Genomic DNA, 16,756 nt, shown 5'->3' on the forward strand with positions numbered 1-16,756 from the left:
TGGACAATCCGAACAAGATCGTAGATAGCAATTTGATGTTGTATTTTCACACAAAAGACTACCAGTTAACATATTAATATCCTTTGATAAATTGATTCTTTTCAAACTATGTAAGATTAGGTTAATATTTTCGTGTGTTGTGCACACACAAACATTATGTGTTCCTGAATTGGATAGAAGCTTGCATTGCCTTGGACGAAGGCTTGCAAATGAGGAAAAACCTACCTTAATATTTTCGTTAATTTCCTTGAAGCGTGTATACGCTTCTTTCAAAGTAGTCATCATTAATCGTTTTTGGATTGCTTGACGCTTTCCATCTTTTTTTACAGATACATAATCTTTTTGGCCAGGCATAGCTCTACTTACTTCATCGTCTTCAAAATTTTGAATTATTTTTTCTTTTGTCTCATCTGTTAATGAAGTACTCGACCTAGCATTTTTGGTTGCAAGACAATTATTTTTGAATTGTTTTGCCTCTTTTGCTGTATTTCTATTGGTTTTGAACTCATCAATGGCGTCTTGAATAGACCACGAGCTTGGCAGCATCGACAAAATCAATAATTTTTCTTTCCTTGTCGTGATTCGAGAACCTTTCCTTCATATTCATAATTACCTCATCGTAGTCTGTATTTTCCACATCCTCAGGTCCTAATTTGAAGAGGTTTCTTCATACAGCTTCGTTGATTTCACGGTATTTTTTCTCGGGATAATTGACGTAACCCATCTTCGTCCATTTAATCGGAGTCACTTTTATTCCAGCTATCCCTTCGTTGAAGCGTTCGATGTTGACCTTCTGGATGCACTCATCTTCTGATTGATTTATTGAAACAGATGTCGCTGATGGTACCGTGGCAAGACTATCTGCACTAAAATGACATTTGTAAGAAAATTTCGGTACATGAGTCAATGAAACTCACCTTCGTACTTGTTTTCCTGCATTCAATGGTCTGGCATTGTCAACATTATAGAAAACGGACAAGAAAAACCGTGAAAAATGATCAATTTCACCCGAAATTACGGTACCATATACAGTCATTTGTTAAGTCTAATATTTTGCTTTGAAAAATGATTTAAAATCCAGATTTTTTTTTCAAAATTTCAAATATCCTTGTAAAGCTTGAAACTACTGTGACTTTTGCTTCTCTTGATGGAACATTTTCAAATTTCCGGAGAGGATACAATATCTTTCGAATTATGGGTGCCAAATTTATGATGATTTTTCAATAATAACGGTTTTAGACACACCGTGGTGACTGTTCCGCTGCCAGTCATGCCATTGAAGCTCAAAAAATGGGGTGGTAATTTATCGGGTTGATATTCCGTCAGTTATACAACCCCTTGCATATTAAATACCGTAGGCGGTGGGAAAAATGTCTATAAAAAGTGCTACCGATCCGTCGATTTGTGCATGGCTGTGGGTATACAAATTAGATTGCAAACGAAACGCGGCACGCTGTAAGTCTAATATCGAGCAGCTGAGACAACGCTCGGCGAGGTCGAATGAAATGCCTCTGTCTCCCGGTGCTGTGGGGGAAGTGAAGTAAGAGCTCTGAATCGGGTGACAGTTTGTTCATGAAGTAGAGTAAAAAGGCATGAAATTCCTAGCACGGGAATCAACAATCTAAAAGCATCCAATTGAGTGGGAGAGAGATGGAGATTAAAGCGAGCTTTCAATAGTATCTATTATTAGAACGGCAGATAAGAAACATTTTTCCACAAGTTCTGACTGTGCCAAATATGCTCAGTTGATTCATAATTTCTTGATAAGGCTCTTTGTTTTCATTATCACAACTGTCCACAACTCACGTATAAAACACTTTTAGATTTTGAGATAGCAATACTCTCCCCAGTGATAATACATCTCTGAACCGTTTATTGTAGTGAAAGTAAATCGTCTTTCTGGACACATTTTGCCAATGGATCATTTTTGCATGTGTATATTGTATGACAGATACGAAGCTATACTCCATGTCCTGGAAAGTTGTGAAAATTTCTTTTACGCAAAGATCATAGAACGATGGGATTTGAACCCACGACACTCAGCTTGGTTGGAAACCTGATATGTTCAGAATCAATTATTTGATGATAGTCATCGAAATTATGATCATGTTTTTAAGGCCAATGTATTGTTTATGAAACATAAACTTCTCCAAATATTCCTCTATAATGCTGTAAACATGACAACAAAATTGACCTTCGCCTATCCCGCTCCAGCGCGTTGTAATTGAACTTGATGTAGGTATCCACCGCATTTATCCACATGTCAGTGGCTATGACGCTCTAATTACGTTTGAATGCTAAATCACCAATAGTCGGGGCTTACGATGGATGCTGTCGCTGGTAGAAAACCATCAGGTACCGCTCAATTACTCCACTTAAATAGTGCATCATTGATGGCTGGACTGCGATTATCGAACGATCATGTATTGCCGTAATAACCGGAAGGTCGGAATTTTCCCTTTTCTGTTACCCCTCCCATTTTCCCGTAAATAGCTGGTGAGTAATGTGACTTGTGATCGTAGGTTACCATTTTAATACTTACTAGTACAAACACCACTTTGTACGGCAATTACTGCGGGTGGTGTCGACTCTGACTCTGGAATCTGATAAGATATCCATGTTCTACGGAACCAGGAAAGCAATAAACGATTCTTCGGACGTGACTCAGGTTGCTTGAGCCTTGCTCAGCCATTGAGAAACTGAAGTGTTTTTGAGAGGGAATTCCCGAAGGTTAGTTTTACAAGTTCAACTGTTTTGCATCTACAACAAAAGGTGCCGTGAACTGGGACGAAATTGTCGGACCCAACCTAAATTCCGAAATATACCTATTATCAATGACGACAATTAGACCGAGGATCATAACAAACACAAAACACACTCAGGGCACGGTGTGTCTGGTGGTACGACATTGTTACAAAAAAAAAGGGGCCTCGCTAAATCTTTTACTACGGTTTCAAGCTTTTTCGGTGATTTGTTTTTATTTTGAGGAACATGCCAAATGGAATCCAAAGCCGTATATTGTGAAATAACAAAAGATTTGGCGATACCTATTTTTTTAAACGAACCTTTGCTGTACACACACCGTGAGCGATCTTTTTAGCTGCACATACACCCCAAACCGAGTGTCACAAAGCGTAGTTACTATCTTATCGGTCTATTTACTGTCTTATCGTACACGCAATGATGGTCGAGTTTGCAAACCCTCTCTTGAGTCAGTCTCAGTCTACTCCACCAGAATTGCACAACAAATTGTCGAGAGTCGTCGTCGTCGTTTTGGAACCTTCAGGTATTCGAAACCGTTCAGAACACATAAAATAGCTAAAAAAAAAACGGGGGAATCTTTCCCAACATGTCAGCCCGACGAAATTGCCATTGAAGGTCAGAATTAAGTGCAGAAGTGGAAACTCTAGCTAGGCAACAGGCCTAGTGGCAATAGGCAGCGTCCAGAGGAGGTAATCGGACAGTGATGATGTAAAAAAGCGGTTTCCACCTGTGTGCAGTACTGGAACCGAGGAAAACTGAGTTGCGCGCGGCGCTGTTTGTTCAATGCTGAATTGAGACTATATCCAGAGTCGTTCGTTTGATTGTCGATTTAACGTAGATAGGTAAATAGTTTGACATGGTTTGAATTGCACTTTGTCAGGTTGTTTGATTATTGGGCTCAATCTGTGTGCGGTTGTCACGCAAAAATTAAGTTAGAGCACATTGGTTTACGGAACGAAATTAAGTGGAATAAATTAGTAACTTGAGATGTGTTTAGATGTACTTGAATTATTTTATAGTCTGATCAAAGTGCGTTTTTTATTCAAAAAAAAAAAAAAAAAAAAAAAAAATAGCGCAAAACAATGTTACACAATGTTGCAAATTATTGTAAACATGAAAGATTTCAAGAAAATTATTTTTTCTTCTTTAATAGTTTATTTCAGGTAGTGACGTTCAAACATCGTTTTTTCTCAGATGCTAGCGAATATATCTAATTTTAAGTACCACTTGTTTTGAAGAGTTTTAAAATTTTCTACGGAAAAGTAAGCATTTCTATGATTTTTCAGGCTAAACATATTAAAATGGCGCTAATGAAATCAATAGAGTCTCCTGATTCTTCAAAAAACATATCAAAAAGTGTATTTTAGCAAATATTGGTGAAGCTACTTTATTTGTCAATTACAAGCACGTTTTGACTAATGCCTCGATATTACTTAAGAAACATATTTTCCGACTTCTTAAGATTCTAATGCAATAATGCAGCGGTTTTCATATCGTGCTCCGCGGAGCGTTGGCTGGTGCGCCGCTCAAGCCGTTTAAAAAAATTGTACCAATGCTTTGAATTTTTTGCTTCGAAGTACACTTTCAAATAGCATTTTAAAATTACAAGCGTTAGCCAACAGCTGAAGCAAATCTGATCATCAGTCAACCAATAATTTCCCTTTCAACTAAATTTCAGTTTGATCTGCAAGAAAAATAAAACAACATAATCTCAGCCACGTTCCACAATCAGGCGACCGAGAGAACGCTCCGCATTGTTGACTGCTCTTTAAATCACTTCTCGTTGGAACCGCATATTAGGCCGTCCCTTATTTTTAGAAAATGTGAAATGTTATAAGTTCGTCATTTTGATAAGAAAAAAATCAGGTAAAAATTTGAAGTCCATACGTGGACGCTAAGTGGTCCCCCAACGACCCTAAAGGTATTAGGTGTAGATGACCCCCGTGCGCCAAATGGAGCTCGCTGCTCTAGTGTACGCAACATGAGTACGAAAAGCCACCAGTAACAAATTGATAATCAGCATTGAATTTTTAAGTAAAATCATATTTTATACTGCGAATATCTTCATAACACTGCACGCTGACATAAAATTCATAACTACAAAGGGATCGTTCAAATATTACGTTACGCAACAGGGGGAGGGAGGGGGTCTTCCGTAGTGTTACGGTCCATACAAAAATGTTCATACAAAAGCAGTTACGTGGGAGAGGGAGTGGGTCTAAAATTGGCAAATTTTGCGTTACGTAATATTTGAATCATCCCAAATAAAACTTCTATGCTGATTATTAACGCGCGCAGGACAATCTGTTACTGGTGGCTTTTCGTACTCATGCTGCACAGTGCTTCGTCCCTTGGACAAAAGTCAAAAAATCAACTTTCATATTCGACCGAATCAAGTAGGCCATGATGTTAACATATATTTTGAGCGTGTAGTACAGATATTAGAAAATTCTTACAGTTTTCAAAACAAACCAAAACACCACGTGTTGACAAGTTGTTTCATCGTTCTATATTATTCATTGTTTTCGTGTCAATCCTGTCCCTCTACAATTCGCTTCATTCCTAACCTTATTATATTTTCAAAATGAAAATCGTTATGAACCGTATTGAAACAAGTAAGTAGGAGTCATTCCATTCAATTTTATGTGATATATTTTAACAATTGTTGAAAAAGATGCATCTGAGCTACATGCTTTTTAATACAGAAGAAAATTAATACACTTATCTTCTTTTTGCCCATACAAAAAAGTACCTCAAAGTACCTTTCTGAAATCCACTTAAAAATAAAATTAGAGGTATTTTTCAAATTCTGGAAGTGATTCCAGCTGCATATGTTTGCCAATTGTATGTCATCTTTTGATTTTAAGTATATGCTGCCACAACCATCAATAAAGATTGTTTCGAGCAGTAGTTTGGTGCCCCTCCACCCAATCGGAAAAAATCATGTTCTGAATTTCATGTATAGTTGTTATGGCACTGATTCTTTCTCCAAGATATTTGAGAACGAGCTAAAGACGTTTTGCAAATTTTATTGTTGCAAAATAAACCGAAAGTGGGCTAAATGTGGAATATCATAAAAAATTTTCGTGAAGCAAAACTCCGACTGGTCAGCAAAACCATTTCAGCTTCCGCACAATCAAGAAACTGACGATGCAGATATTTCCAGCTCGGCTGCAAAGGCTGGCATGGGTTCTCACAAACCTTTCAATGAATGTTCAAGAAAAAACTAAAAAGGGACGTGTTGCAGATCTTATCAACCAAGTGCTCGCATTCGCTGACAATTTATTAAATACTTCGACTGGAGATCAAGTACCGGTCATGACTGCAGCACAGGCATTAGCTTTGAACATTGATTTAGATCTGTCGGAACGAAATTACATTTTGCTTCGAACCACTTTGAACGAATTACATCCGAACTTGCTTCCTTGCCATTATGCGCTAAAGCAAGAGAAACAAAAAATAATTCCGAAACCGATTTCTGCATCAGAAACAGCTGCTACAGTCGATCTACAACAGCTCATGAATTGTACTGCATCCAGTATCATGAAGGATATCTCGTTGGAATCTTCTACTGCTGTAAAACTGGTTTACAAGTGGGGCTTCGATGGATGTTCAGGACACAGCATGTACAAACAAACATTTTCGGAAGCAGGAAAATCTAATGAAATTTTGCTGACCGGAACCATTGCGACGTTCCGTTGAAAATGATCGAAATAAAAGAAAATAAAACCCTTTGGTCAAACGACATTTCAATTTTCTTTTGTAGCAATAATTCAGTTCTCGGATGATTAATAGCTCGTAAATGAATTGTGTTGCTACTAAAAAGAAACTTTATTCAACCTTTTTTATTGGATTTCATTTTATTTATTGGAATAATCCATACTACAATATTTTTATAAAAAGTTGGTTATTGAGACACTTTTATGGTTACGTATGTCACATTCATCGTTCATACGAACGACTCAAGTACTTTTTCATGCATTTTTATTTTGAACATTTCTTCCAAGCGAGCACTGTTTTATGGTGTCAAATGTAAAATTTGAGGTATAAGCCATCCATGCCATTACTGATGTAATATGTGTCATTTAAGCCAATAATGATTTTTTTTTTGTGTATAACGAGATCCTCCTCAACATCGTTGGGCAAAACCGTATAAAACATCCCGATATGACTTTTGTCCCCAAGTGCCATACGTTCGAAGCACTGTGTGCTGCGTGCACTGAAGCAGCGAGCTCGATTCTGCGCACGGGGTCATCTACGCCTAATACCTTTAGGGTCGTCGGGTGACCACTTAGCGTCCACGTACGGACTTCAAATTTTTACCTGATTTTTTTCATACCAAAACGAGCATTTTACAATGACGAACTTGTAACATTTCGAATTTTCGAAAAATAAGGGACGGCCTACCGCATATGTTAAGAGCCAGTTCGCGAGAACCGCAACCCCCTTTCCAAGGGAAGTTGTATTGATGTTCTCCGATCAGGCTGAAATTTTCAGGGATTGTTCTTCTATATAAAAGATGATGTTTTGCAAAATATTAGATTTTTATATTAGGGGGAAGTGGGACAGAATGACCCCCAATGATTTCATGTCACTTAACATGCAAAATCACAAAAACTGATATAACTATAGTAAAAGGGCACGGATTATGTTGAAATTTGGCTTGATTACTCTACGTTATATAAAATTTGAGATAAGCATGGTATATGGATTTTGAAAGTACTTCAAATCGAGAAAAATGAGTTTTTCATAAAAAATTTAGTGATTTTCGAATCGATTTTTTTCTTACCAACCGAACTAGGTCAAAAAACTAAATATGCCGTTTTGTAGGGTAACTTTTGGGCTTTCATTTGAGGTGTAATCGAGATATGCCGTTTCAAAAATTTCCGAAAAAAATTTTTTTTTCGGGGTAGTGTTTGAACTTGAGCCATTTTGCGAGTACCGCAACCGCCTTGTCTAGAGAGGTTGTATTGATGTTCTCCGATCGAGCTGAAATTTACAGGAGTTTTTTCCTATATAGAAAAAGATATTTCGCAAAATTTCAGAATTTTATATTAGGGAGCAGTGGTACAAAATAACCACTAATGATATAATATATAAAATATACAAAATTAATTAAACTACTATAATAGCGATAGTAGGGTCCCAGATAGCCGTAGCGGTAAACGTGCAGCTATTCAGCAAGACCAAGCTGAGGGTCGTGGGTTCGAATCCCACCGGTCGAGGATCTTTTCGGGTTGGAAACTTTCTCGACATCCCAGGGCATAGAGTATCTTCGTACCTGCCACACGATATACATATGCAAAAATGGTCAATTGGCATAGTAAGCTCTCAGTTAATAACTGTGGAAGTGCTCATAAGAACACTAAGCTGAGAAGCAGTTTTTGTCCCAGTTGGGACGTAACGCCAGAAAGAAGAAGAAGAATAGCGATAGTAAAAATGCCCGAATTTGTATGAAATTCGGCAAGTTTACTTTACGTTATATGAACTTTAAAATGATCATTTTGGATAAAAAACATGTTTCAAATCGAGAAAAACCTGTTATTTTGCAAAATTAGTTTTTTTTTTCAAATCGACTTAGTTTTGGTCAACCGAACTAGGTTGAAGTTTTGTAGGGCAACTCAAGGGCTTTCATTCGCGGTGTACCGTGGTGAATCAAAATCCGGGCGGTATGAGCAGCGTATGTAGGCCTCTAGTCGGTAGTTGTAATACCGATTATATCATACCGTGTTGCCACTGCCAAATCTGGAAGAAATGTCACTTTCTTGCAAAAGTGATTATGTGGATAACAATAAGTCATTGCACCAATGTTTTCGTTAGCAGCTTCGACAGTTCAGTAGTAAGCGTTGTTTCTTCTCACGCTGTTTGGATGGGAATCAACTACCGCATTCTTTAATTTGGATAATGTTTGATGGGTTTGATTGGAAGGGTCATATGTATGTGTGTATGATGGTATGTTTGCTAAAGATCAATTTATAAATAAGTGAGTTTAGCTTAGTTTAGACTGACTGCACATATGGCTGCTATGAGGCACTGTACTTTTTATATCTTGAATGGAATTTTGACTTTTACTAGCCTTGATGTTTGCAAATTTCTCGAAAGAGTGAAAGAGAGACGAAGATTGTTAAAAATTGCATTTTTCCACGGAAAATTGTGTGTTTATACAAAAAATAACATATTTTTCAGTACAATCCTTTTAAACGTTACAGTAGTTCTTGTGATTTTGTATGTTTTCCGACACAAAAATATTGGGGGTCATTTTGACCCACTTTCCCGTTATAAAAAGTGTAGTTCTGCCAAATGGGTTTCTTTTTGAATAGTAATGAACACATATTGTGTAAGCAATGTTTGTGATTTAGTTGTTTGGACAGACATGTTGGTGGTTTAAACTGCAATCATCACTGATTGGTTCAATGAACGACGCACAGTATTGTTGTTATTACATATCACTCATGTGTTGATGATGTTCAAAGTATTATTCCAGTTTTATTTGAAAATTGTGCGGTCCTTAGCCTCTTGCCCAGCAACTCCTATCCCTACCTCCTCGTGGTACTGGCCGGGGTACGAGTAACCTTGGGGAAGATCGGGTAACCAACCCCCGGTGGGAACTTTGGTCGTATGCTGACAGGGAAGGGGGGGTTTGCTTTTGCTTTTGCTTCTGCAAACCTTGAGTGTCTGTACTCCACGTTAGGAGCGGCTCACAACAGCGTCTGTTCCCCATGTCAGGGGCGGCTGATCATCGTCCGAGTGCCAGAGAAGGACTCTAAGCTAAACTGCGCACTATGGCCCTCCGAACATTTAGGGGGAATGGTCCTCCGGAAATCTAGGGGGTTGGTGTCAGGCCCTGCGAGCCAGCCGTAAAAACACATCAGCACAGGAACGTCAACGAGAGAATACGGACCGGAACAATCGGCAAAGACCACAGCGACGAAAATGGACTAGCGATTGGAAACTCGGTACGTGGAACTGCAAATCTCTCAACTTCATTGGAAGTACTCGCATACTCTCCGATGTACTGAAGACCCGCGGTTTCGACATCGTAGCGCTGCAGGAGGTGTGCTGGACAGGAGCATTGGTGCGAACGTTTAGAGGTAATCATACCATCTACCAGAGCTGCGGCAACACACGCGAGCTGGGAACAGCTTTTATAGTGATGGGTGACATGCAAAGGCGCGTGATCGGGTGGTGGCCGATTAATGAACGAATGTGCAAGTTAAGAATCAAAGGCCGATTCTTTAACTTCAGCATAATCAACGTGCATAGCCCACACTCCGGAAGCACTGATGATGACAAGGACGCATTTTACGCGCAGCTCGAACGCGAGTACGACCGCTGCCCAAGCCACGACGTCAAGATCATCATAGGAGATTTGAATGCTCAGGTTGGCCAGGAGGAGGAGTTCAGACCGACGATTGGAAAGTTCAGCGCCCACCGGCTGACGAACGAGAACGGCCTACGACTGATAGATTTTGCCGCCTCCAAGAACATGGCCATTCGTAGCACCTATTTCCAGCACAGCCTCCCGTATCGGTACACCTGGAGATCACCTCAGCAGACAGAATCGCAAATCGACCACGTTTTGATCGATGGACGGCACTTCTCCGACATAACCGACGTCAGAACCTATCGTGGCGCCAACATTGACTCCGACCACTACCTGGTGATGGTGAAACTGCGCCCAAAACTATCCGTCATCAACAATGTACGGTACCGACGCCCGCCCCGGTACAATCTCGAGCGGCTGAAACAACCGGATGTCGCCAATGCGTACGCGCAGCATCTTGAGGCAGCGTTGCCGGATGAGGGCGAGCTCGATAGGGCCCCTCTTGAGGACTGCTGGAGGACAGTCAAAGCAGCCATTAACGACGCTGCCGAAAGCGTTGTCGGATATGTGGAACGGAGCTCAAGAAACGATTGGTTCGACGAGGAGTGCCAAGAGGTTTTAGAGGAGAAGAATGCAGCGCGGGCTGCAATGCTGCAGCATGGTACGCGGCAAAACGTGGAACGATACAGACTGAAGCGGAAACAGCAAACCCGCCTATTCCGGGACAAAAAGCGCCGCCTGGAAGAGGTGGAATGCCAAGAGATGGAGTTGCTGTACCGTTCTCAAGAAACGCGGAAGTTCTATCAGAAGCTCAACACATCCCGCAAAGGCTTCGTGCCGCGAGCTGAGATGTGCCGGGATAAGGATGGGAGCATCTTGACGGACGGACGCGAGGTGATCGAAAGGTGGAAGCAGCACTACGATGAACACCTGAATGGCGCAGAGAACACAGGCACAGAAGGTCAGGACAGCGAAGGCGATGGCTACGTCAGCACAGCGGATAGCGGAAATCAACCAGCTCCCACGATGGGGGAAGTTAAGGATGCCATTCAACAGCTCAAGAACAACAAAGCCGCTGGCAAGGATGGTATCGGAGCCGAACTCATCAAGATGGGCCCGGACAGGTTGGCCGCTTGTCTGCATCGGCTGATAGTCAGAATCTGGGAAACGGAACAGCTACCGGAGGAGTGGAAGCAAGGCGTTATATGCCCTATCTACAAAAAGGGCGACAAACTGGAGTGTGAAAATTATCGTGCAATCACCATCCTAAACGCCGCCTATAAAGTGCTATCCCAGATTCTCTTCCGTCGTCTATCACCTATAGCAAACGAGTTCGTGGGAAGTTATCAAGCAGGTTTCATCGACGGCCGCTCGACAACGGACCAGATCTTTTCCGTGCGGCAAATCCTCCAGAAATGCCGTGAGTACCAGGTCCCTACGCACCATTTGTTCATCGATTTCAAGGCGGCATACGATAGTATCGACCGCATAGAGCTATGGAAAATCATGGACGAGAACAGCTTTCCCGGGAAGCTCACAAGATTGATCAGAGCAACGATGGACGGTGTGCAAAACTGCGTGAAGATCTCGGGCGAACACTCCAGTTCGTTCGAGTCTCGGCGGGGACTACGACAGGGCGATGGACTTTCGTGCCTGTTGTTCAATATTGCGCTTGAAGGTGTCATGCGGAGAGCCGGACTTAACAGTCGAGGCACGATTTTCACGAGATCCGGACAATTTGTTTGCTTCGCGGACGACATGGATATTATTGGGAGAAAATTTGAAACGGTGGCAGATTTGTTCACCCGCCTGAAACGCGAAGCAACAAGAGTCGGGCTAATGGTGAATGCGTCGAAAACAAAGTACATGCTGGTTGGCGGAACTGAGCGCGACAGGACCCGCCTAGGAAGCAGTGTTACGATAGACGGGGATACCTTCGAGGTGGTGGACGAGTTCGTCTACCTCGGATCCTTGTTGACGGCTGACAACAATGTTAGTCGGGAAATACGAAGGCGCATCATCAGCGGAAGTCGTGCCTACTATGGGCTCCAGAAGAAACTGCGGTCAAGAAAGATTCACCCCCGCACCAAATGCACGATGTACAAAACGCTCATAAGACCGGTAGTCCTCTATGGGCATGAGGCGTGGACTATGCTCGAGGAGGACTTGCAAGCTCTTGGGGTTTTCGAACGCCGAGTGCTAAGGACGATCTTCGGCGGCGTGCAGGAGAACGGCGTGTGGCGGCGAAGGATGAACCACGAGCTCGCTCAACTCTACGGCGAACCCAGTATCGTGAAGGTAGCTAAAGCTGGAAGGATACGCTGGGCAGGGCATGTTGCAAGAATGCCGGACAACAACCCTGTAAAGATGGTGTTCGCCACGAATCCGGTCGGAACAAGAAGGCGTGGGGCGCAGCGAGCTAGGTGGATTGATCAGGTACACCAGGACCTGGAGAGCGTGGGTCACAGTCGAGGATGGAGAGAAGCGGCCATGAACCGAGGGAATTGGCGAAATATTGTTGGCGAGGCTTTATCAAGATAATTGATGTAAAGCCAAATAAGTAAGTAGTTGAAAATTGTGTACTTACGGCATCGAAACATATAATTCCAATACAATATCCGGATTCAAAAACATTGGGCTCCAATTCCGGACAGCCTCTTTTTACTATTTTAAACTATATTTACAGCATATTTTTTCAATGTGGTGTCACTAAACTTTTAAACTATAACTTTCTGTATTATTATGTTACGATCACTTCTGCTGCGACGATTGCCTCCATCTAAGCGCCCCTCGAACGCATAGATACCATCCATGCGAATGAGTGGGAGAAATGTCAAGTGGAGGAATGAGAATTGAAAAAATACCTTCTCATTGTTGATTGATCGATGTGAATGCAAAATCGTTTATTAAGTGAATTATAATATTTATATTATTACTACATGCTTATTAAAACTAAATAATTACAAATAGCGCCCTGAATTACCCTATATTAAATTTAAAAATTTGAATGTGTTTGCCTTGTAAGAGACCAAATCTGCCCATAATCGCATAATTGTCCCGTGTGAATAGAAAATCCAGCAGACATGGGACTGATATGCTTTTATGGGCAGAAATGTAAGTAATAAAAATATGCTATTCGATTATCTCTAACCAATAAATTTAACCTTTGAGCTGATCTCATCGGGGACATTGATGAGTTTGTTGAAAAGGCCTCCGAAAGGCTAATACGTCGTACTAACTACAAAAACAGCTATTTTTTCATTCAATATAGTTGTATAAATGTTGTCAATTTAGCATTTTATTGGTAAATTTTATCAGAGTGTCCGGATATTGGTACCGTCCGAATTTTGATTCACTACGGTACACCGCGCATGAAAGCTCCTGAGTTTCCCTACAAAACTTCATATTTAGTTTTTTGTCCTAGTTCGGTTGACAAAACTAAAAGTCAATTTGAAAAAAAAAACTAATTTCATTAAAAAAAAATAAGCAGTTTTTTTTTCAATTTGAAACATTTTTGTAATCCAAATACCATGCTCATTTTGGGGTTCACATAACGTTAAGTAAACATGCCAAATTTCATGCAAATTCGTGCATTTTTACTATCGCTATTATAGCACTTTAAATGATTTTGTATGTTTTTATATATTAAATCATTAGTGGTTATTTTGTACCACTTCTCCCTAATATAAAAATCTGAAATTGTGCGAAATTAATTCTTTTATATAGGAAAACAACTCCTGTAAATTTTAGCTCGATCGGAGTACATCAATACAACCTCTCTAGACAAGGCGGTTGCGGTACTCGCAAAATGGTTCAAATTCAAACACTAACCCGGAAAAAAATTTTTTTCGAAAATTTTTGAAACGGCATATTTGGATTACACCTCAAATGAAAGCCCATGAGTTGCCCTACAAAACGTCATATTTAGTTTTTTGACCTAGTTCGGTTGGTAAGAAAAAAATCGATTTGAAAATCACTAATTTTTTTTATGAAAAATTTGTTTTTCTCGATTTGAAGTACTTTTAAAATTCATATACCATGCTTATCTCAAAGTTTATATAACGTAGAGTAATCAAGCCAAATTTCAACATAATCCGTGCAGTTTTACTATAGTTATATAAGTTTTTGTGATTTTGCATGTTAAGTGACATGAAATCATTGAGGGTCATTTTGTCCCACTTCCCCCTAATATAAAAATCTAATATTTTGCAAAACATCATCTTTTATATAGTAGAACAATCCCTGAAAATTTCAGCCTGATCGAAGAACATCGATACAAGAAGGGGTTGCGGCTCTCGCGAACTGGCTCTTAAGATGACACAGTTTTAACGAATATTGTGCACACGGTGTCAAAACCCGATCATTACCAATTTTGCATGAACCTCGTTTATTTTTTCGAAAACGTTCAGAATTTGAGCCAAGATTTTTTTAATTTGAAGGTTAAAAATATTCTGTCGGTGTCGATTTTTCCCAAACAATTTGTAAATGATAGTTTTAGCTAAAGATTTTTTTTTAATTAATGGCTAAAAAATAAAATTTGACTGTATGCAATGATATGTAGGTTATGCGGGAGTTCAATTTCGGAAAACGAGAGTGTGGACAGCGTTGCCAACCTTCCAGATTTGTCTACAATATTCCAGATTTGTGAGGTTCCATTTTACAAGGGGATGAATTTGTAAGGTTTTGTAAATAATTTGTAAGGTTATATAAATCCAGACTTTTCCAGACAAATTTTCAAAATCTTCCAGATTTTTGAAAAATTGACTTGGCATTCCTGAGTGTGGAAGCGATTGTTCTCTGCGCGTTTTAGCGATGGTATACTTATGCAGTAGTAATAGTGAAGACACGCTGCACAACGCGTTCTACTGCATCTCCGCATGTGTGGGTTCATGGGTACTGAGGGAGGATTTTGTTTTGTTTTGATATTTTTAATTAGGGTAAAAGCACCGGTTTTGGCCATACGCCAGTTGTAGCCATAGTGGATTATACACCGTTTTACATTGCCAATCAGTATGAAACATTTTGTGTTCAGTAGATAACAATCACATGATAGTGCAACATTCATTTACTCGTCCGGATTGATACAAAAAATAAGAAAAACAATTCGTTTTCCTTACAATTTTAACTCCCATACAGCTAATTTGGCCAGGGTACTCCTAATTTGGCCACTCTCATGAGAAGTCAATGTGATTGGCCAATTTACGAACCGAAGATAAGTCTCTGGCCGAAACTGGTTCTGGTAGCCTATATTGACCAACGATATTTTCGAAGCGAAACGATGGTTTTAGCTCAGTTTCGACGTTTTACACACATAATATGGATTGAAAGCTTGCATTTGACATCTTTGTAGTAAAAATACGGCTTCCCCTATTATTTTTATTGACATTTTATCTTAGGCTGGCCAAAACCGGTGCTTTTACCCCATGTTTTTATACAACGCGCGCAAGTAGAAGGAGGAACGGAAATAAATCAAAGTGGATTATTTTGAAGTGAAATTTGCTCTTTTGAGGAGTCTATTTTTTAAGTATGCTGTTATGCGAATATGAAAAAAACAGAATTTTTAAAATGAGCAAGACATATTTGTGGTTGGGTTTTAGCGTAAGTGAAGCTTTTGATGAAAGTGGAGACTGTTTTTCGTTTTCGCGTCGTCGGAGTGCTTTTTTTTTCTTCGGGATGCGAACAATTTGTCCCATACTACCAACAATGTGAACAATGTTCTCCAATAACTACCCTACTATAACCAAATACCAGTGAGATCTTTTCATGATGGATTATATTTCTATATTGTATTGTATTTTGGGTTGGGCAGGGACCATCAGAGACCCCAAGTGAAACGATTTGGACAGGGGCTTGGGACTGCCTCCTCCCAGTTTTTAATATTTCTTGGATTGAGTGTGGGCTCTTCGACCACATCTATTAGGAGTATTCTGTCAATCGAGAGCTTGATTTTACGATTGTTCATGGAAACTTTCTTCTGGATGGAGATTCTCTTCCCCTGTCGTGGGTTTCGTGCAAGTGTCTCTGCTTGCGAGTCCGCACAATCGTTTTTGGCCCTTCATACAAGAGACTGACAGATCACTAGCAACAGTACAATCTTCTCTTTAATGAATGTTCGAATCCTCTGAGCAGAATCTCAAATAGAGAAACTTAAAAGTAGGTACACGGTACTCCATCTACTTTTAAGTACAATCTTGATCAAATCGCTTTTCAGATTATTCCAGTGCTATAGGCAGATGCCTTGCTACAATAGATGGTATAACTAACTAATCATCATCAAGAAATGTTTTTTTTTAATTCAAAATATAAAACAACCCTTAAAGTTGGAAAATCAAATTTTCCACTACAGAATATTTTGAAACATTTATGTTGTAAAAGTTTGTGGTGGGGTTACTAGTCCTCGTTGAAAAATGCAGCTTCGATGGTAATAAAGGAATATTCCACGAAATTATGACTATTTCCGAAAATGCTGAACTTACGGTTAACCTATTCAGACACGTTAATTAATGCAAAAAAAAAAATATTTCGCTTAAAGGAAGTTGCAGAGTAATTTGAACTTAAAACAAAGGTCGAAAAATTTCCTTACAAAAGTAATTCTTTCAATTGTCAAGCCACGAATTTTATTTGACGAAAAAGCAAATATTATTGAATATAGATGCCCAATTGTCAATA

The 16,756-nt window shown here is 39.8% G+C and overlaps 1 protein-coding gene across 18 annotated transcripts in view; it reads left to right on the plus strand.

Moving 5' to 3' along the window:
* LOC5566822 (matrix metalloproteinase-14) overlaps positions 1–16,756 on the plus strand; it is a 127,583-nt gene that overhangs the window by 26,793 nt on the left and 84,034 nt on the right. Inside the window, exon 1 of one of the 18 annotated variants that reach the window (XM_021842399.1) lies at positions 3,210–3,286. The exons of 16 other annotated variants lie outside the window; for them this stretch is intronic. The gene's annotated coding sequence lies outside the window, so the exon portion shown is untranslated. Of the gene's footprint in view, positions 1–3,209; positions 3,287–3,314; positions 3,606–16,756 lie in introns of those variants that run through there. One more of the 18 variants, XM_021842400.1, reaches the window with a different exon arrangement.

Source organism: Aedes aegypti, chromosome 2, assembly GCF_002204515.2.
Source record: "Aedes aegypti strain LVP_AGWG chromosome 2, AaegL5.0 Primary Assembly, whole genome shotgun sequence".
NCBI classification, from domain to species: Eukaryota; Metazoa; Arthropoda; class Insecta; order Diptera; family Culicidae; genus Aedes; species Aedes aegypti.